The following is a 23,223-nucleotide window of genomic DNA, read 5'->3' on the forward strand; positions in this document are numbered from 1 at the left end:
CAATATGAGTGTGAGTAATTAATGACAGAATTTTCATTTTTTTGGGTGAACTATCCCTTTAACAGTCATTTACTGCTTCTGTTCACCCCCAGGCCACAGTATTCAGCTCCATCCTCACTGGCCCGGTTCACAAACAGGGTTTAGCTTAAACCAGGACTAGGCCTTAGCTTAATTAACATATTTAAGCAACTTTTACAAAAATGGCCTTAGAAGAAAACTTTTAGTCTTAAGCCTTGTCTGTGCAACCAAGCAGGCATTAGTCTTCTGTTAAAACCTATTTTAATGGCGTTGCGCTCTCATTGTGACAAAGTTATAAAATTAAACAGAAAAGGTTGATTTTTGTGTGGGATTGTGTACAGTTTAGGCAGGGAAACAACCTAAATTGATGGCCAGTCAAACATACTGCTCAGCGCACTGTTCCCTTTCGAAAGCTTCAGTCGATGCTGCGCTGCTCATCGCATTGGGAAACGTCTTATTCGTGACCAGCTGTGAATAATGTACACGTCGATAGAATTGACCCGGCGGTAATATAGCCTCGGTTGATGACGTCATCGGAGCGCGCCCGCAACACGGGGCTATAAATAGATAAGCCACAGGTGCATCAACAGGTCTTTTGTCTTCAGATCATTCGGTGCATGTGTGCGTCAGGAAGATTCTTTTCGTCTGCTACAGATCTTCGTAGGATGAGCCAACGAAACGGTAAGTGTTGTGTTCCTCCATGCTCTCGTCCTATTTATGAGCTGGATACGCATGATTATTGTTTTGTTTGTTTGGGGGAAGAGCACGCGGTTCTGGCTTTAGAGACGGGTGAGTGCGAGCATTGTGAACTGCTCTCAGTGAAGATGCCTTCGTGCTCGTCTGAACTATTTTCAGACCGCACCCACCTTTTCGTTGAAGGGCTCTCGTGCAGATCTGCGTGACGAGCAAGCGACGGGCCCGTCCCTTTCGCTTACGGTGTCACACAGATCCACGCATCCTCTCTCATGATCTCGAAGCGCACTCCGGTGCTTCTTCTGTTCACGAGGAGGATGATATATCTCTTGGGTCTTCGGGCCATGAGCAGCCCGCTGCTGAGCGTACCTCTCGCGAGAGGAAATCGGTCGAGGAGCTGCTCGAGGTGGTTACTCGCGCGGTGGACAGGCTGCAGCTTGAAAAGCCACGCGAACAAGAGACCCCCAAACATAGTAAGCTGGAGGACAGGTTTCTGTCGGGTGGTAGGAGAGAGAGACCGCAACATCAGTCTCTCCCCTTTTTCGAGGACCTCCATGATGAGCTGTCGAGGTCATGGAGCAAACCGTATACTTCCCGCATCTTTGTGCCCTCGACATTGACTTTTTCAACTATCGTGGATGCAAAGTCGCGGGGGTATTCGGATATGCCTCGGGTTGAAGAGATGCTTGTGAGCTATCTCTTGCCCGAATCTGCATCCTCGGTTAAGAAACCTACTCTCCCCACTAAACCTTGTAAAATAACATCATCACTAGTGGGTAAAGCTTACCAAGCTGCAGGTCAGGCTGGTGCTGCGCTGCACACTATGGCAGTGTTACAGGCATACCAGGCTGACCTGTTGAAGGACTTGAGTCTGGGCAGTACAATCGACGAGAAAACGTTCGCTGAGCTTCGTCTGGCCACAGATTGTCTCTCCGGGCGACCAAGCAGACGGCTCGTGCCATTGGCCGGTCTATGTCAGCTTTAGTCAGCACGGAGAGGCATCTGTGGCTTAATTTGACGGGCATTAAAGAGAAGGAACGTTTGTTTCTTTTAGACTCTCCTATCTCTCCATCTGCCCTGTTTGGCGATTCGGTTAATACGGTTGTCAACAGGTTTAGGGAAGTAAAGAAACATGAAGAAGCGTTCGTTCAGTTTCTTCCTCGCCACACTCAAGGGGAGGGGCCATCAGCCACCCAGCCTCGCCCCGGTCCTTCAAAAACCAGGGAGGTTAAAAAGCGGACCGTACTCCCCCTCGTAGGGATTGGGGACAGGTTCGCCGTGCTCAGCAACCTCCCAAGCCAGACCTCAGGACTATCATTAATAAGAAGAGGAAGTCCTGACACTCTGGCGCCTGTGCTGGTGGGGGTAGTCCCTCACGGGGTGGTACCCTAACAAAACCCCTCCATCCCCGCCGCTTCTTGTGCTTCGGGGGGCGGTGGTTTCCAGCGAGATATTAGATGTTCCAGTGTTTCCTGCCATCATTCAGGACACGGAACATCTAACATCCCCTCAAAAGGAAGTGTTAAAATTGGTACCACTCTCAGAGAGTCTGACAGCGTGGAAACTTCTGCCGGGCATTTCTGCCTGGGTGTTGAGCACAATACGGATAGGATACAGGATCCAATTTATTCGTCATCCTCCACGTTTCAACGGCATGATCTCTACTTCCGTGAAACCGGAGCTGATGCAGGTACTGTCTCAAGAGCTACCAAACTCTTCTGGGCAAAGACGCCATAGAACATGTTCCTCTTACAAGGAGAGAGAGTCGGGCTATTACAGCAGATACTTCCTGGTTCCCAAAAAGGGTGGGGGAGTGCGTCCAATCTTGGATCTTCGAGGCTTAAACCGTACAGTAAAAGCACTCAAGTTCAAGATGTTAACCGTCAAGACAGTCGTGTCGCAAATTCGGCATCGTGATTGGTTCATCACGATCGATCTGAAGGACGCATATTTTCATATAGAAATTTTGCCACAACACAGGAAATTCCTGTGGTTCGCTTTCGGGGGCGAAGGACACAGTTTCGGGTTCTTCCATTCGGCCTAGCCTTATCACCCCGCACATACACAAAATGCATGGATGCAGCGCTGGCTCCATTACGACTCCAGGGCATTCACATTTTGAATTATATCGGCGATTGGCTGATACTAGCACAATCGCAATAGATGGCGCTACAACACAGGGACATCGTGTTAGCTCATCTACTTTCTCTGGGGTTGAGACTCAACACCGAGAAGAGGGTTCTCTGTCCGGGCCAGAGAACGACTTATCGCGGGATTGTTTGGGATTCGATCACGATGCGGGCACAACAGTCTCCCACTCGGATCGAGACCATTCGGCAGACCATGAGCAAGGTCAGGCTAGGCCAGGATCGCACTGTTCATCAGTATCAAAAGATGTTAGGTTTCATGGCTTCAGCATCCACGGTGATTACTTTGGGGCTGTTACACATGAGACCGTTTCAGTTGTGGCTAAAAGCCAGAGGATTTCATCCAAGAGCCAATCCTCAAAGGCAAATAAAAGTGACGTGCCGCGGGCTTCGTACACTATCTCTGTGTCTCAGACCCTGGTTCCTTGCCTTGGGTCCCACTCTAGGGGCACCGTGTCGTCGCAGACTGCTAACGACAGATGCCTCCCTGATGGGCTGGGGAGCAGTCTTGGATGGCCACTCAGCTCAAGGGGAATGGAGGGGTCATCAGCTCGATTGGCACATCAATTGCCTCGAGTTGATGGCCGTATTTCTGGCTCTGAAATATTTCCTCCATCATTTGAGAGACTGTCATGTCCTAGTACGGGTGGACAACACAGCAACAATCTTTTATATAAATCACCAGGGGGGGTCTGTGCTCACGCAATCTGAATAAGAGAGCAAGGCAGATTTTTCTTTGGGCCCAGGACAAGCTCCTGTCACTCAGGGCAGTTTACATTCCAGGGCATTTGAATGTGGGAGCGGATTTACTGTCCAGACAGACACTACCGATGGGGGAATGGAAACTCCACCCAGAGGTAGTGAAACAGATTTGTAGAAAATTTTATGAAGCAGAAGTGGACCTCTTCACCTCCCATCAGACAGTGCAATGTCCCCTCTACTTCTCTCTGAGTCACCCAGTCTCCCTGGGTCTGGATGCGATGGCGCACACATGGCCCAAAATGTGCCTGTATGCGCGTTTCCTCCAGTTTCTCTGCTCCCGGGTGTCCTAGCCAGAGTTCGCCAACAAAGGTCTTGCCTCTTGCTGATAGCACCACGTTGGCCGAACAGAGTATGGTTCTCGGAGATAATATCTCTCCTCGACGGCTCGCCATGGGTGATTCCCGGAGAGGAGGGACCTTCTGTCTCAGGCAGGGGGCACGATATTCCATCCAGGCCCGACCTGTGGAATCTTCATGTTTGGTCCCTGAAGGGTACCAACTGAGGAACACAGGGCTTTCGCTGGATATTATTGATACCATTCTTAGTGCTAGGGCTTCCTCCACCAGACAGAGTTTATGCCAGTAAAGTGGGGTGTCTTTGACAGGTGGTGTGTGGTACACAATGTAGATCCAGTCAACTGCCATATTGCTTCAGTTCTGGACTTCATGCAAGAGAAATTGTCAACAGGCACTGCTACTCTTAAGGTTTATGTGGCCGCTCTTTCAGCTTGCCACGCCTTGATTGACGGGATGCCACTCGGGAGACACCCTCTGCTCTCTCGCTTCCTTCGTGTGGCCAGACAACTGAGACCTACAGTAAAAAACCAAGATGCCTTCTTGGGACTTAGCTATAGTTTCTCGAGGGTCTGGTTGAAACCCCTTTGAATCTTTAGAATCAGCGTCTGATAGACTTCTGACTCTAAAAATGTTTTTTTCTCATGGCAATAACTTCTTTGAAGAGAATTGGGGATATGCAGGCTCTGTCTATTTCACCATCATGCTTAGACTTTGCCCCAGGGAAGGTGAAAGTGATTTTGCATCCTCATCCTGATTACCTGCCTAAGGTTCCGTTTTCGACTGTACATCCGGTCATTCTAGAGGCCTTCTGCCCTCCGCCGTTCACAACGGCAGGTTGGTCCTCTCTGCACACATTCATAAGATTTTATAGTTTGGATGTCCATGCTACTCCGGGCTCTCATGTCCTTGAGTCAACATCACAAGCTAATGTCTGAGGCCTTCTTGTGGTTTGGTAGCACACCTGCACAACCTTAGGGGTCCAGAAATTTTCAAGCACGGCGGCGTGGGTATTCTCGTTCCCAATGCGCTGAGCAGCGCAGCATCGACTGAAGCTTTCTAAAGGGAACGGTCCAGGTTTCTTAACTGTAACCTTGTTCCCTGAGAAAGCGGAACGAGTTGCCTGGCTGCATTGCCGTGCTGAAATATGTCCCAGGACTGCTCTTTAGACAAAATGTCCTGTTGATGCACCTGTGGCTTATCTATTTATAGCCCCGTGTTGCGGGCGCGCTCCGATGTCGTCATCAACCGAGGCTATATTACCACCGGGTCAATTCTATCGACGTGTTACACACATTATTCACAGCTGGTCACGAACAAGACGTTTCCCAATGCACTGAGCAGTGCAGCATCTAGTTCCACTTTCTCAGGGAACAAGGTTACAGTTAAGTAACCGGGAACGTTATTCACCATAGAGTACATACTATCTTCAGCTACCAGAGTCTTTAAAACCATGGCAATTGCGTGCGCACACAGACCACACACACACACACACACACACACACACACACACACACACACAACACACAACTTCTTTTTTCTTTTTCTGCTTTTCTCTTCTGCTCTTGCCGCTTATTTCCCAGTGTAGCTTTCAATTAAACATTGAAATTATGTACTATGAATATTTCTGCTATGACAAATTGTGATGTTCCATCCATATTTAAAAGTCACTTTAAATAAATTTGATTGTAAATGTAAATATACTATGAACAACAAATAGTAGTCACAATGTAACTTTTTTTTTTTTTTTTTTTTTTTTTGTTAGTGGTCATCGTAGTGTGGTAACAGTATTTTGTAGAAATAACTCTAAATCTTGATTGTAGGACTGCTAGAAAAACATGGTTACACCATAAAGAAAAAACTTGGACAAGTGTTTCTGGTGACCAGCACAGAGGGAGATTCTTATGTGATCAAAGAGATAAAGTACAAAGATGTAAGTGCAATGAAGAATGTACTGTACCATGATGACATCATTTGTACTCTATTAAAAAAAAGCTATTAAATTGTAATGTTGCAATTCCCATACGAGTATTATTTTTATAGTTAAAGGGGTCATATGATGCGATTTCAATTTTTCCTTTTCTCTTTGGAGTGTTACAAGCTCTTGGTGCATGAAGAAGATCTGTAAAGTTGCAAAGACTAAAGTCTCAAATGATAAAGAGATATTCTTTATCAAAGTTAAGACTCTGCCACACCCCCCTAAAATGGCTCGTTTAAACACGCCCCCACATGCTTACGTCACTGTGTGGAAATATTTTGCATAATGCCACCCAAATGTTAAAAGAAATGCAAAGATAGAAGGCGGGGTTTCAGTAACCGCAGTTAGTGTTGAGGCAGCCATGTCAGAGAGATGCTGTGTGTTTCTAGGCGAAAGCAAAAGCACTTTATTTGGCCTTCTGAAAGTAGATGCATTTAGAAATCTTTAAGATTACTTACAACAAAACAGCAACGCATTTTTATGGACGACCGTTTCGTGAACCTAGGAGAGGAGGTAATTCTGACTTTGCTACGACAATCTGGCGCTTCTGAATCAGCAACTGAAAGTATGTTTTGTTATTAGTTTAAGTATTTGCTATTGACTGCTCAAATGCGGAGTTTTGCGCTTCGTGTATGTGTGTGCGTGCGTGTGTGTAAGAGGGAGATAGACGGTCTAACAGTGGAGTCAGCGGACTTAACCGTCCGTGGCTTGTGTACTGCAAACACATACAAGCATCATCACTGTGTCTGTCACGCAACTCTGTTCCCCTTTCAGACTTGAACTGATGGTAAAAACTAAGGATATTATTAACTGTCTTTACATTTATTTTGAAAGATGAAGCTCACGATTATGGAAAGGGGCGTTACATTTCCGATGAGTGCTTGCAGTGTTCGGCCAATCACAATGCACTGGGTCAGTTGGCCAATCAGAGCAGACTGCGCTTGTCTGAAGGAGGGAATTTTAGTAAAAACAACGCATTTGAGAGAGGCGGGGCATAGAGGATCTACAATAATTTACTGTATTTAAAAAATTTAACTGAACAAAAATTTAATTTTTGAACATTAAAGCATGTCAACATATTCTGTTACTCCAAATACACAAAATAAATATCTTTAAAAAAAGCAACATATAACCCCTTTAAGTGCTTAGCTTGCTATAAAAATAACCATGGAAAAAACTCTTCTTCTCAGAAAAACAGCCTTGATAGCGTCATAGATGAATTCAAGATTTTGAAGAATCTGCTTCATGCATATATTGTTTCTTATGTGGATTCATTTGAAGGTGAGTTCATTTAAATTACAGAAGAGAGACAGTAATTTTCTTCTATTTACAAAATTGAAGAGAACAACTAACAAAAAAACCCACATATTGTTTAAAGTTTGAAGAAGAATAGCAAAATGAACAATTCTAAAACATCTGTATAGTTGTTGGCTTTGAAATAAAGCCATTACACTGATAAATACAATTATTATTAGTTATACTACGGCTCCATTGAATGCTTGAACCTGATTGGCTGTCGAACGTTCTAAGGTGTGCAATTATTTTCAGGGAAACACACAGCGAACATAGTTCCAGGCAGCTTTTGAATGCATTACATGCCCATATCATTTTGCCAAATGATTTGAGTTATTTCAAAGGTCCCTAAAGCTTAAACAGCAAAAGAACCACAATGACCCACAACAACATTGGCCAAACAAATAAATATAGTAAACAATAGGACAAAAACAACATATTTAAAATTCCGTTTTATTATGTATAGAAAGCACATACTCTATCTCTCCCGCTCTCTTTCCCTCAAAGATGCACATCCAGTTTGCACACAAGTTAACATATGCGCTAATGTTGTTAGCGCTACTCTGATGATTTTATCAGTAACATAGTGTAACATCTTAAAAACTACATGAATTCTCACAAAGCGAGGTAACAACGATGCTGTTTGTGAAGAAAATGAACGTAACTAGAGACATTGCTGCTGAACACTTTTGAGAGATGCAGACTCTCAGAGGTAATCTCTCTCTCTCTCTCTTTCTTATAACTTCGTTATTAACTGCTTTAGTCAGTGGTTTAGACCTCAGTTACTAGGTTTAAAAATTATGTTTTGGAATTAGCAACGTAGGCGTTGAATGAGATAGGAAGAAATTAATCCTACTCTCAGTAGCGTAATAGCGTTTTAAGTAGAACCGGGACAAATGCCTTGAAATATATAATCTGATCGATGTATTGAGGTGTGGTAACCATGAGCGGTATGTTGAATTCTTAGAAAATAATGCACACCCGACGTGTAACTCTGCTTCGCGTTGTGGCCACATTACAACTTCGGGGTGTGCATTATTTTCTAAGAATTCAACAGTCAATTAAAGTCAATTATTCCATATTTACATTATTCTCTGGCACAATATATCTTTATATAGATAAAGAAGCTGGATTCTTTATATTGTGATGGTGTACTGTGAAGGAGGAGATCTTTATGAAAGAATGAAAACACAGAAAGAGAAAGGGATTTTTGAAGAAGAACAGGTGAGTGTCTTTTATAGACATGTACATTCGTTCATTTTAATTAACAGAAATTCTTTGATAATAGTAAAGCTGCCTGCTGTGAGTAAATATGCTAGTTAGAAAACATGATTGTGTTCGTGTCACGTAATGGTGTCAAGTAAATATATGCACAAAGAAGATGATGAAGGCAAATAGTCTTTAATTAATCCACATGAAGGTAAATCCACAAATAGGTAGGCAGATGACACACGTATACAATGGACGTTCTGAACAGACTGGACCTAAATACACTGGCAAATGAGGATGATTAACAAGACCCCTGAACCAAATGACATCATCAGACATAAGCCATATTTGGACGGTAATAGTTTCTCATCGGGATGTAAGTTATTTTCACCATTTACATGGGGTAGTCGGTGATTTAATTGCCGTCCAAATTATTTTTTGCATACACATTTATTTCTAAAATGCTGGCTAGTATTTTAAAGAACAATACTCCATTACTGTTCCACCGCAGCGAGTGTGAGCAGAAAGAGAAGAGAAGCATTTAAACATTTTAAAAATTGGTCTTTACTATGGTGATATGTAAATGTATTTTTACAGCCGTCCATATGAGAAACAATTACCGTCCGAATCAGGCTTTAGACGGGGAAACTAGGTCAGGGAACATGTGGAAAAACAAACTCAAAGTCCATGACAACTACGAGGAACAGAACACAACTGTGACAGTTTGACTGGTGTTTATAATCCTCAGGTTTATTTATTTCAATAAAAAGAATTAGTCAGATTTAGTTTGCAAATAACTGACCGTCATTTTCTTTTACAATAATCAATACTAAAATTAAGCATTATAGTAGCTCAACTTAAGTTGCGTGTGCACTCAGATTCAGTGAGTTGTTAACTCGAGAACAGCTGCAATCTGATCAGTTCAATTCACGAATAAATCATTCAGTCAGATTTGTGAACTGAATCAACAGGTTCATTGCAAAGACTCGTTCACGAATAAGACATCTTCCCGATGTTGTGTACTGCATAGCTCCTCTATAAAGGTTGACCTGTAGCACGAAGCGAGATGAACAAAATCAGAGTTGCAGAGTAGCTTTTGAGTTGACAAATCCTGATAAAAGCCAGCCTGGTTTAGATCAAGATCAGCAGGCTCACAAAGCTCAATATAAACGTTTCAACCAGAGTTTGTGATTAACTCTGGAGTGCGTGAACCTAAAAAGTGTGACACGTGCAGCAAACAGCCAATCACACGAAATGTGAAGAGCGTCAGCAAAGCGTCATTTGGATTCACTTCTCACGAGAGTCAGCACAATTCACTATTCTTCTGAAGATTAAGAGATGCCATTATTAAAAATGTAATAAATTTAAATTTTATATATATATATATATATATATATATATATATATAGGTGCTGGTCATATAATTAGAATATTATCAAAAAGTTGATTTATTTCAGTAATTCCATTCAAAAACTGAAACTTGTATATTATATTCATTCATTACACACAGACTGATATATTTCAAATGTTTATTTCTTTTAATTTTGATGATTATAACTGACAACTAAGGAAAATCCCAAACTCAGTATCTCAGAAAATTAGAATATTGTGAAAAGGTTCAATATCGAAGACACCTGGTGCCACACTCTAATCAGCTAATTAACTCAAAACACCTGCAAAGGCCTTTAAATGGTCTCTCAGTCTAGTTCTGTAGGCTACACAATCATGGGGAAGACTGCTGAATTGACAGTTGTCCAAAAGACGACGACGACGACCAAGGAGGGCAAGACACAAAAGGTCATTGCAAAAGAGGCTGGCTGTTCACAGAGCTCTGTGTCCAAGCACATTAATAGAGAGGTGAAGGGAAGAAAAAGATGTGGTAGAAAAAAAAGTGTACACGCAATAGGGATAACCGCACCCTGGAGAGGATTGTGTGAAAAAAAACCCCATTCAAAAATGTGGGGGAGATTCACAAAGAGTGGACTGCAGCTGGAGTAAGTGCTTCAAGAACCATTACGCACAGACGTATGCAAGACATGGGTTTCAGCTGTCGCATTCCTTTCTGTCAAGCCACTTTAACAACAGACAGCGTCAGAAGCGTCTCGCCAGGGCTAAGACAAAAAGGACTGGACTGCTGCTGAGTGGTCCAAAGTTATGTTCCTCTGATGAAAGTAAATTTTGCATTTCCTTTGGAAATCAGGTTCCTAGAGTCTGGAGGAAGAGAGGAGAGGCATACAATCCACGTTGCTTGAGGTCCAGTGTAAAGTTTCCAGAGTCAGTGATAGTTTGGGGTTCCATGTCATCTGCTGGTGTTGGTCCACTGTGTTTTCTGATGTTCAAGGTCAACGCAGCCGTATACCAGGAAGTTTTAGAGTACTTCATGCTTCCTGCTGCTGCCCAACTTAATGGAGATGCAGATTTCATTTTCCAACAAGACTTGGCACCTGCACACAGTGCCAAAGCTACCAGTACCTGGTTTAAGGACAGTGGTATCCCTGTTCTTAAATGGCCAGCAAACTCGCCTGACCTTAACCCCATAAAAAATCTATGGGGTATTGTGAAGAGGAAGATGCGATATGCCAGACCCAAGAATGCAGAAGAGCTGAAGGCCACTATCAGAGAAACCTTGACTTTCATAACACCTGAGCAGTGCCACAGACTGATCGACTCCATGCCACGCTGCATTGCTGCAGTAATTCAGGCAAAAGGAGCCCCAACTAAGTATTGAGTGCTGTTCATGCTCATACTTTTCATGTTCATACTTTTCAGTTGGCCAAGATTTCTAAAAATCCTTTCTTTGTATTGGTCTTAAGTAAGATTCAAATTTTTTGAGATATTGAATTTGGGATTTTCCTTAGTTGTCAGTTATATTCATCAAAATTAAAAGAAATAAACATTTGAAATATATCAGTCTGTGTGTAATGAATGAATATAATATACAAGTTTCACTTTTTGAATGGAATTAGTGAAATAAATCAACTTTTTGATGATATTCTAATTATATGACCAGCACCTGTCATATGTACTTAAATACGAAGATTAAAATTAATTGACACCTCATATAACAATTATATGAATATATTATTAAATTAAATTAAATTAAAAATTAAATTTATGCATTCAGGCTATCAATTTTTTACCTATCATATTATATGAATTATAAACAATTAAAAATTTATATAATATAAATATAATAAATATGTAGCTGCAAAAGTCAGGCAATTTTGTCTCTAATATTCTTTTGCATCAGATATATGTTACTTTGCTCCCAGCTGATTGGTCCAGTTTGGGTGTGCAATCTCTAACACATAATAAAACCTGCTCTTGAGCAGGGTAGCCGTGTAGCACAAGTTACCATAGTGACGAAACACGCTCAAATCCAATCCCATCTTCTTGAGCCCAAAAACGTCTCAGGTTACGAATGTAAACATGGTTCCCTGAGTAGGGAACAAGACACTGCGTCCTCTAGGGGTCGCTATGGGGAACACCTCGTCATGACCCGTGTCTGAAGCATACATTGAAAAAACACCAACGAGCTGGCCGGCGACAGCCTCTGACGTCACTACCGGCGCGACTATAAACAGGCACCGGGAGAACACGTCATTCACTTCTTCGTCTGAAGCTTGCATCCGAAGCATGGCAGGGAGCTAGAGGACGCAGTGTCTTGTTCCCTACTCAGAGAACCATGGTTACATTTATAACCTGAGACGTTCCCTTTCAAGGGAACTTCAAACTGCGTCCTCTAAGGGTCGCTATGGGGAACAGTATACCCACGCCGCCATGCTGAGGGGAGTGCAGGCCAGAATCATGGCAAACATTAAGTATCAACTCTACCATTTCCATGGGAGTTGCCCCTGGGACGTTTAGACGGCAGTCTGTGACAGTACCCCTTACGGCCAAAGGCCTAAGCTACATACGCAACTTAATTGTTAGGGCCTCGGCCCGGGGTAGAGCTGAAGGCTTGGAATAAGGAAAGATTCCTTTAAAGGGATATACGGCTAAGAACCTAGCATTACAGGGGCTACCGCTTGCTCTCGCAAAAGCTTGCTGAAGGAGATACCTATCTAAACAGGGTGTTGCTACTGGAGATCTGTTGAGACAGCTGAGGATACATAGGTGGAGTAGCGCCCAAGATGAACGGGGCTTTTACCAACTCAAGAAAGGGCACGAAGCAACCCGCGGGAAGCCCTCACCATATAGGATTTTAGAAAGAACGCAGAATACTAGCGTGCGAACTTACCACAGTGTGGATTTCAGAAAGTGTGCAAAGACTTCACGTGCACACTTACCATAGCATGGATTTTCAAATACTGCGACAGCACAGCTAAGCGGCCAGGAGACCCCTCAGGGTGACCTGGCCGGACATCCATGAAATTCCTGCAGTGCTGTGCCAGGCCTGATGATCAAGGAAGCTCCCGCAGAAACCTGGGTGATCTCAGCCGCCTAAAACCGGAACATGAAGCCGGATGGCTGGTGCTGATGAGTGTTTAGTAAACACTGTAACTGAGCACTGCAAAGGAAACTCACAGAGTTTATTAGTAGACACATAACCACCAGCAATTTACACAAGTATATACAGAAAGGGTTATTTTTATACTCCCACCCTCCTGCGCTGGAGCCCCGCTCAAGGGGCGCCTCCTTTTTAGTCCGGACCATCAGTAAGGTGGTTGCTATGAACATAGAACCGGCCAAAAACATTATAGGTCCAGCATAGGAGACTGTTATGCGAGAGGTTTCCACCTTACCTCGATCTGGTGGAGAGCTGGTGGTTACAGGGGAATTCGGAAGGGGAGGATAAAAGCAGAAGTTAAAAATCCCTAAAGGGAACGAGTAGATACCTCGGTATCGCTCTGATTCAGACGAGAATGCTGCCTCTTCTGGATCACATCCCTTAGGTTCTGCTTCCCTCCCTGTGACCCACAATTCCTCTTACCCCTACCCGCAGGTGGGGGAGGAGCACGAGTCGCGACACTAGCCTTCTGTGCCCGTCTTTGATCCTCAGATCGAGACAGGCCAGGACCCCTATGTTGTTCGGGGCTCAGACCTGGACCTTCGTGGAACGAAGGATCTGAAAGCAGCGGAGTGCGCCTTCGTCTAACCGAACCTCTCGATCACCGTCTCAACGGAAATACCGAAAAGTTCAGAAGGCGAAACCTGAGCATCGAGAAGAAAGCCTTTTTTTTTTCTTCCCGATGTCTGCCAGGTTTCATCCACAGAAGTCTCTCCGCTACCACCATGGCCGCCATAGTCCTGCGCATGGCAGAGGCGGCCTGCTTGGTAGCCTGGAGACAGACCTGTGGTGCGGCGCAGCTCGGCTACCTGATCAGGAAAAAGGCCTTCGCCTCTATCCAGGTTTCTTAGCAGATCAGTCTGATATGCTTGAAGCACCACCATCGTGTGTAATAAAGCCACAGCCTGACCTGCTGCTGCGTATGCCTTGCCATTTAAGCGAGATGTATTTCTTGAAGGGGCTTAGATGGCAAGGAGGGAGATTTGGAGAGGATGTCTTCCCCGCAGAAAGAAAGCTCTTTCTACAGGGGGCAACCTCTCATAGCCATTTTCACGCATCGCCTCGATGTCGGCAAAACTCTTATGCCGAAACTGATGGATGCGAGAAGAAAACGGCCTCTTTCATTTCCTTTCGATCTCTGTATGGAGATCAGGCAGAAATGGAAGGCTCATCTGAGCTGGAGGGCTATGGTCAGAAAGATAACGCTCATTGAGGCGGCCTCACGGCGTCACCTTGTTAGCGTACCGTGGCGCGATCCATAACCTCCAACAGCTCTACATACGCAGGGCAGGAGAATTGAGAAGGCTCAGATGGCTGCCTTTTTTTTTCGGAAAGAGAGACAAACGAGAGCGGAACTTTTCCATTGCAAAAAACGCTCACAATGCACGCAGATTGCCTCCTCAAAGACATCGCGTGCATGCTCTTTACCCAAACAAATGACGCAAAGATTGTGTGTGTCATCGGGTGTCAAATAACGCCGACACGGATGCACACATTGTCTAAACGCTTGCTAGTAGTCGCCATGATAGACAGAGAAAAAGCGCTCTTACCGGTTTCTTTCAGATGCACGCTTCAAACAAAACAGTCAGTGAAGACGAAGAAGAGGATGACGTGTTCTCCTGGTGCCTGTTTGTAGTCACGCCGGTAGTGACGTCAGAGGCTGTCGCCGGCCAACTCGTTGATGTTTTTTCAATGTATACTTCAGACACGGGTCACGACGAGGTGTTCCCCATAGCGACCCCTAGAGGACGCAGTTGGAAGTTCCCTTGAAAGTGGCTTAAAGAGTTTTCTCAAAGTAAATGTGAACTTACCTGGGTAAAAACTGAAACCGGCTTCATGCTACAGGCCACTGGGGTATGATAAATTATTGCAATACAGAATTTTACGGGAGTTGTCATTATAAATGAATGAAATTCAAATAATTATGAATGCATAGAGAAGAATAGGTTGAGTATTTCAAGTTTTTTAGAAATAAGTAGACCAGTACTCCCACCCCAAATTAAGTAGTGAGCCAAGACCAAAGTATGGAGATAGTGTTTTGGCAGCCTGTATACTACAGATAAAAGGTATTTTAGAGGAAAAATGGATAAGTGACAGACAATAAAAAAAATAACATAAAAATATAAAAAAATATCTGTGTCGTGTATTATCTGTGTGTAGATTCTAGACTGGCTGGTTCAGATTTGTCTGGCTCTGCAGTATCTTCATGAAAACAATGTGCTTCACAGAAATATAAAAACCACAGGTATGCTCCACAGGTAAATATAAAAAACACAATAAATCATCTCTTTCATTCACTATGAATGACTTAAGAGTTTGCTGTTGTCATTGTAGAATGTTTTCCTGACTGAAGATGGATATGTCAATCTAGGAGTTTTTGGATGCTCAAAAGGATTGGAAAGGTAAAAAACTGTAATAAAGTAAAAAAAAAAAAATGTAATAGAAATCTGAAATATAAAACTTTTGTAACATTATAAATGACATCACTTTTGATCAATTTAAAGGATCTTTGCTAAACAACAGTATTAATTTGTATAATGTCTTTCAAAAAAGAAAAAAGAAAGAAATCATAGTGACTCCAAGCTTTTGAATGGAATACTGTATAATGTTACAAAAGTTTTTTACTTCAGATAAATGCTGATCTTTGGATCTATCTATTCATCAAAGAATTCTGAGAGAAAATGCCCTCAACTGTTCTAAATATTGATGATCAGCAAATTAGCATATTAGAATGATTTCCGAAGATCATGTGACACTGAAGACAGGAGTAAAGATGCTGAAAATACAGCTTTGATCACAGAAATAAATTCCATTTAAATATATATTCAAATAGAAAGCAGTTATTTTAAATAGTAAAAATATTTCGAAATGTTACTGTATTTGCTGTACTTTGGATCAAATGAATGCAGGCTTGGTAAGCAGAAGAGAATTCTTAAAAAAAAAAAGACAAACAAACAAAAAAAAAACGTTTGACTGGTAGTGTAGGATGATTATTCTTATAGATTGAAACAAATGTGCTTTAGCCAGTAGAAAGAGTATGAAAAGTGCTCTGAGTTGCTGCAGAAAAAAAAAAGAGCAACAACAAAAACATGTTGCTGGAGACGGGCTTATTATTGAAAATGCATCTGATTGTCTGCCAGCAGGAGGCGCTGTGAGAGCGCTAGAACTAGCGTTGTCTCTAGTAATGGCTGTAATCAAAGCAGCTCCGCTCATGAACGCATCTTTATCAGATAAAAAGAAAATGCCATCTAAATTTTCAGAAGACAGTCTAATCCCTTCAGAGATACATTCATATAAAACACCCGCGACGTGTTTTTGATTTTGAAACGTGCATTTCTCATGTTTATTCAACGAAGTCAAACGTCACACATAAATCAATGTATGGGAAACACCTGTAATGTATCGAAATATCAGAAATGTGTTTAAAAATCACATCACCGTATTGAAAAAAAATTATATCGCGATAGAACAACATGCATCTCAAACTTGTCATTGCATGTTTATAACAGTGATATCTTGTTATATAATGTCTAAGCCTATATAACCTTGAAAACTATATATCATTTGAAAGCTAGTATTCATAATTGGTGACTGATTTTTGATATATTTTACAAAGCAGACATTTACTTGCTACAAGACTATTAATCAGAGTCAGCGAGCAAGCTCTGACCTTTATTTTAAAATAGCGACGCACATGTAAAAAAAAAAAAAAATAAAATAAAAAATTAAAAAAAAATAAACTGTAAAAAACCTGTTAATTTGATTGTATTCAAAAGATAACATTCATTTTATTTTTGAGAGAAAAAAGTGTGTGAAAGTGTTTTGAATATAAAGAAAAAAAATTAAAGATATAGCATAATCTATAATGCAAGTTCAGGGTTCTAAGCGCATGTCTTTTATGTGTTTGTCAGAGGTTGAATTAAAATGAAATGCTGCCAAACTGCCCATAATACTTCTAAATATGATGTCTACTTTATAAATATTGTAAAAAAGTATAGAAAAATATGGTTCAGCTTACTCAAACCATATGGAAATGTGGGCACCCTTATAGAGCCTCTAATAGGGTTTGGTAGGCATCTAGTTAGAAAAGTTTGGTACTGTGCCCAAACAAAGTCTTACTGAAAGCTTATTTTGTGAGATATCAACCTCAAATTTGCAATGCAGTTTGTTCTGATTTTTTTTTTTTTTTTTTTTTTTTAACAACATGTAGGGCCCCCCCTAATTGAACAACTTACTACACCACCCCTTGAGCTTAGCTGATTAGTGCAGGTGTCAGAGCAAGGGGAACTCTGCCCCAATCTAATGTACAGACACAGGTTCGTAGAAGTATAAAAATACAGTCTTTATTAATAGATAGTTGAAGGTGTTGGTTGGCCTGATAGAAAACAAAAAAATAAATAAAAACCAAAATCAAACCGATAAATATAACTAGAAATCACCAAGCCATCAGTATGGGAGCCAGTAAAGCGGTTTTAAGAAAACACTAAGAGAAGGCGAAGTTCGCACTACCACCCGTGAACAGAGGCACAGAGCCTTTTTAGTAGTACACACTAGAGCTCAACGTCTAACACACTGCACACTCACAGCACTCTAATAAATGTGGTTCGAAGACATTAAGGTTCATACTACACAACACTGCAAACGTCTTGAGCAAGAAATAAATTAAAAAGATCCAAAACCCACTTTCCAGTGAAGTCTCTTGCACTACCCTGCCTCTACCCAAACAGAGGCTGTTTACAAAAATAAAAAAGAAAAAGGAAATAAACACTCTAGCCTGTGACGTACAATTCATGCACTCACATCCAATTAACAGCTATAGCCACCCCACAATCAAAAAACAACAAAAAAGGAAAGAAAAATAACTTCCTATAGTATGAGCAGCACCCCACAATCAAAACACACAATATGGAGAACAGCAGCCAGCAACTCAAGTGTAGCTGTACAGGTCTGTAAACACAACCACGCCATTAAGAATATTTGTTTGATCATGATTTATAATCAATACAAATCATGGTTTAGATGCAGTCTTCAAATATGATATGATAAAATGACCTCAAACAAAGGTGGTCAAGATTACATTGAACTAAGCATACAAGACAAATACACTCCTATGTACATATTGGTTAAAACAAAGGGAAATTTTAAACATACCCATCACAGCATTAACAGTGAATGGGAAACACTAGGTTGGTTGTAAACACCCAACACCATTCAAACACCGAAGTAGTTTGGCATTACTTTGCAATAGTTCACTCGCCCATTCACGGTCTCACAAGGAAACAATGTTGCACTGCAGCTCAATCCCAGGCCTCCCATAACCATTAAGAGCACTGGCTATCCACGCACTGAACACTCCAAAAACAGCACCTAAACCTACCAAAAAACAAAACAAAAGTACTTTAAATAAGCACTGCCTCATTAAGTTTCAAAACATTTGCGAATAACTTCAGCCTAAACCCCTTACTCTTCTCCTCCTCCTCCTCTCCTTCTTCTGCTTCTTCTACTTCTTCTTCTTCGGGTTTTAACGGCAGCTTGCATCCTGTACGTTGCATTACTGCCATCTTCCACATGTCGGTCTAAGGACCCCAGGTGTCTATATATAAGCCTGCTCCCTTTGCATTAAGTGGTTCACTAAATGCCTGCTCCACCCCCCAATTAGTGACGTGATCAAACATGAAACTAAAGAGTCAGAGAAAGAGAGTGAACTGAAGGATCCTAATCCTAACCCGGCCCACAGGCTACACGTTCAACATGTTTTGTAAAATATATATTTTATATAAAATGTAAGTTTTTATGATGCCAAGTGTCTTCTTTAAAAAGAGACCAAACTTAAGTCTATGATCAACAGTATTCAAGATTGACAACAGTTGAAGTTGGAAGTTTCATTTTCAGATCTCTGCTCAAAAAGTGGAAACACCTCGGCATTAACATGTTAAATAGTTACTGAACCTGGGTAAATTCACATGAACCCTGCTTTTTCCAGCTGAAAAAAATTAAACTGGAATTTCATCCAAAAATTTTGGTTTAACCCTAATAGGATATTTTTGAAATTTTATCTGTTTGTGTTTACATTGATATTACATGTTTTCTTTGTTATAGCTGATACATATGCTAAATCCATTGCAGATCTCTATGTTAGCACTGAAGGTTTAAAATTTTATTCACTGACTTTTTTTTTTTAGTGACATTAGGTCATTGGGATGGTTGCTCCATGATCTCTGCATGCTGAATGTGAGGATGAGTAGTTTTCTGTTCATTTTTCTTCTCAAAAAGAAGAAGTATTAAATTCATGCACACAAAAATCTTACTGTTGGGTCAATTTCAGTTAACTTGATAGTCTAAAAACACAGAGCACAGTCTTTTATTTTAAGATCCTGGTAACTGAAATTAGTAATAAAGGAAAGGCAAAGAAAAGGCTGGAAAAATGTGGCTGGTATTCTGTAATGTTGTAGTACATAGATTGATTAATGGCACACATGATTATGTTTCCACATGTCTATATAATATGTGTTCTTTTAATAATTTGCAGAGTTGTTTTTGTTTGTTTTATGGAGGACAATAAGAGATGATTTCACATGACCTCAGTGAACTCACATTCATTGGTTCAATCATCCCAAATTGCGAACTATTGAATTTTTAATTGTTTTGAAACCGTTAAGTGCCTACACCACATTTACTGAAATCACATGACTTTAGCAGTTAGATATACGCTCCGTGATTTGAAACAAGTGATTTGTAAAAGTTTAGAAACTTCATGAAGCAGTGCTTCAAAATCATCCATCACCATCTTAGCCTATGTCTACATTAATTCAGATACATTTGAAAACATTTAAAAATGCACTCTGTCCAAAAGTTTCTCATCTACACTGAAACCTCAGAATATGTTAAATTTGTTTTATTGCTCATGATTACAGCCTCATAAAAGCTCTCTGAGATGATACAGAAGGAACAGACATATTAAGTTTTCATGCAGTTCTTCTGGCAGGATCATTTAATTTATGCAAGTATCTCATCATTCACTGATGCATCCAGGTCGTGCTCATTCACGGTTGTATGTCTGATCTAAATTGTAACTGCCCACAAACAGCATTTTGAGTAAACTTTCTATCATCTTTGCAGGACTGTGACATGAAGATTGTACAAAGTAACATCTGTAGCAAAAATGTGAAAGTGAATAACACATAACAAACATGATACAGGTATAAACATACAAACCCGATTCCAAAAAAGTTAGGACACTGTACAAATTGTGAATAAAAACTGAATGCAATGATGTGAAAGTTTCAAATTTCAATATTTTATTCAGAATACAACATAGATGACATATCAAATGTTTAAAACTGAGAAAATGTATCATTTTAAGGGGAAAAATAAGTTGATTTTAAATTTCATGCTATCAACACATCTCAAAAAAGTTGGGACAAAGCCATGTTTACCACTGTGTGGCATCCCCTCTTCTTTTTATAACAGTCTGCAAACGTCTGGGGACTGAGGAGACAAGTTGCTCAAGTTTAGGAATAGGAATGTTGTCCCATTCTAGTTGCTCAACTGTCTTAGGTCTTCTTTGTCACACCAAAAAACACAGCATTACTGTATAGATGAGAAGTAAACAAAAAAAATTATATATTATGTTTATTATTAAAAATGTATGTTTTTTTTTACAATCACTCTATAAACTTTGGGGTCATATAGACCCCAAATGCACTGAGTGTAAACAGGAAACTAAGGTAATATGAGGGTTAATTCTACATCGAAACTGTGCCTTGCTTGTAAAAAGAATCTGGGGTAAAAATAAGTAATTAAGTTGTTAATGACACGGTCTGTTACTTCTTCAAAAATAAAGTTCATCCACTCTTTTCTATTGTTGGGATCAGATGGAAGGCAATGCAAAGACCACAAATGATCTTTTTTCACAAATTATGTTTTATTAACAAGGTTTTGGAAGGAGCACGATCAGATAATCAACCAATTCAGCATTGATCTCTCATCTCTCCTTTCTCTTTTAACCCACACCAAATCTTATTGGCAAACAGATTGCGGGATTTCTCCGTAACACAAAAAAATCCAGCGTCCAGTTCATCCCGCATTCTTTCATTCCCCGAATTCCCCATCGCATTCGGCCGTTATACAGAAAAAAATTTGCCCCGTTTTTCCCCGTAGATGGCACGAAATGAATGATTATCTAGGTATAATCACAGAACTTGCACTGTTTTACGGAGGAGGCCACTTTTACACATACCATAAAATATTTTTAGGTTGCAGAAATGTATCCTCTGTTAAAATTGACGGCCTTGAAAACAAAGTACTAAAATCGGCTCCAGTTGGAGGATAACATGAGGCTTGCACTGTCCAACATTGAACCGCAAATTGTGCTTCTTTGTAAAAAGAAGCAAGTGCAGGTGTCCCACTGATTGATTTAAACGATGCCACAGTCCGCTGGTCTCCACTGAAATTTAGGGGCTGTAGAGGTCTTCTCTGTGCTGATCACCATCTGGGCTGGATACGGACTGGATCTGGTAGCTACGGTGACCTTGGAATAAAAAAAGAAACAGACATATTAAACATATTAGCATAGATGCCATTCTTCTTACGATGTAACAAGTACGTTGTGTGATATTGGAAGTTTTTTCTGGTTCCGGTTGACCTAATTAATGCAGCCTAACAATCATTTAACGAATTTAAATAATAGAAATGTGTAAAGTGTGCTATGTGTTAGCCAGGTTAGTAGGAAGTTCCCCACCAGCAACTAAAAACACGTCCAAAAACTCCAATGAAACGCCAAGTTCCCCTTCAGGAACTCGAGCTGCGTCCGAAAACGCTATGGGAACGCCCTTCAGCGTGACCGGCTCTGAATAACATGTGTAATCAGTCCCATGAATGGGCGAGACGTCATAGGCGGGTGACCGACGTAGCGACCAGGAAGCTATAAAAGCACATGAAGTGTAGCGAGCATCAGCTTTTTGTCATTCAGCGAAGCTCTGTGTGTGTGTCAGTCGCTATTTTTTTGTGAGTCTTATTTAGTGTTGTTTGTCCACTGATAAGCTCCATTATATCAAACTTCAGTCAAGTTTTATGGGCTAAAGCAGGCAGCGTTCAGGCTGTGTGTTTTCCCTGCCCGCGAGAGAAAAATATATTGGGGTAGGGACACACGCAGTGTGTTGTCTGCTTTAGAGCGAAGCACGCAGAATCAGCTCTCGAGGGAGATGACAGCCCACGATGCGACTGTCTGTTACTGCTTTGTTTCACTCTCAGAAGGCTCTCTTTGAGGAGGGAGCCTTCACTAGCGTTTCTCGCGGTGCCGGTCCTGCTTTTGCCGAGGCGGAGGAGTGGCTGTGCTCGTGGGGTTCGCTTTCGCGGTGCCCGCTTTCGGGGTTTCAGAAGCCCGTGTTGCGGTCCTTCCCCCCGCAAAGAGAGGGCGGGACACTCCGCCTGTCTTTCTCCGAGGAGATTGACACGGAGGGCGTCGATGAGCTCGCAGTTGCATAAACATCAGTTGCATAAACATCAGTTGCACAAACATCAGTTGCACAAGCATATTATGCCTAATATTATAACGAGCAGCATTAATAAGGAGCGTTGCTCCACATGGTCGGCTCTCGGAAAAAAATAAGGGGCTGATTGTGTTTCTCCACTCTTGCCAGGCACGCTCCGAGGAGTGTGTCCGTGCTTGTAATCTTGCGATTCTGGTCCTAAAAAATCTAGAGCTCGTTTTTGAGGCTCGGAAGCCCGCGCTAAAAAGAAAAAGCAGTTTCTTCCCCCTCGGACTGTGAACTCGTTGCTGCAGCTATTTATTTCCGAGGAGATTAATATTGTTTGTGTGACTAAGCGGCTCGCGCGCTGCCGAGGCAATGCGTGTATTACATCATTTTCAGTTTTTGATGTGATCTTCCCACACCAGACCATGTTTTCTCGTTTGGTTGTTTGGCTCCATTTAATAATGAGGAATTAAATGAGGCATTTGTCTGACTATGAGAAGTTAGATATATCATTTTTTGATTACTGAAATGACTCTTACCACACCAGACCATGTATACTCGTCTGGGTGTTTAGCCGCATTTCATTCTGAGGAATTAAATTCAGTATTTATCTGACTATGAGAAGTTAGAAATGTCCCTTTCGGTTTTCGATATGAATTGTATCACACCAGACCGTGTTTACTCGTCTGATTGTTTGATTGCATTTAATTCTAAGGAATATAATGACATTTATCTCACTTTGAGAAGTTAGATATACAGGAGCTCTTGGGATAAAAAAATTTGAGTAAGAACACGTTTACCTCTCTTCCTCCGAGGAGGTTGAGGCGGTCAGCAGGGGCTGCTG

General features: G+C 41.4%; 1 pseudogene; it reads left to right on the top strand.

Annotated features, from left to right (window-relative positions):
• The first annotated feature begins 683 nt into the window (after positions 1-683).
• LOC122136855 overlaps positions 684-23,223 on the top strand; it is an 86,186-nt pseudogene continuing 63,646 nt past the window's right edge.

This window comes from Cyprinus carpio, chromosome B3 (assembly GCF_018340385.1).
Source record: "Cyprinus carpio isolate SPL01 chromosome B3, ASM1834038v1, whole genome shotgun sequence".
NCBI lineage: Eukaryota > Metazoa > Chordata > Actinopteri > Cypriniformes > Cyprinidae > Cyprinus > Cyprinus carpio.